The following is a 484-nucleotide window of genomic DNA, read 5'->3' on the forward strand; positions in this document are numbered from 1 at the left end:
TGACTCAACAAGCAATTTTACATCGTATAAAATCGTTGGGAATGATTCAAAAGCAAGGAAATTGGGTTCCATATGAACTGAAGCCGAGAAACGTTGAACGATTTTTCACATGTGAAATGCTGCTTGCCAAGCATAAACGAAAGGATTTTCTGCATCGTATAGTCACTGGTGATGAAAAATGGATCCACTACGATAACCCAAAGAAAAGGAAATCATGGGGACCACGTTCAACATCGACTGCCAAGCCGAATATTCATGGAAAAAAATTCATGTTGTGTATTTGGTGGGATCAGCTTGGTGTCGTGTATTATGAGTTGCTCAAACCAAACGAAACCATTACTGGGGCTCTCTACCAAACACAACTGATGAGATTGAACCGAGCACTCAAGGAAAAACGCGCCCACTACTCCAGACACGACAAAATTATTCTCCTGCATGATAATGCTCGTCCACATGTTGCGGCGCCAGTCAAAACCTACTTGGA

The sequence above is a fragment of the Odontomachus brunneus genome, unplaced genomic scaffold (assembly GCF_010583005.1).
Source record: "Odontomachus brunneus isolate Ranch 3 - 2012 unplaced genomic scaffold, Obru_v1 Obru_scaffold_037, whole genome shotgun sequence".
Taxonomy (NCBI): Eukaryota; Metazoa; Arthropoda; class Insecta; order Hymenoptera; family Formicidae; genus Odontomachus; species Odontomachus brunneus.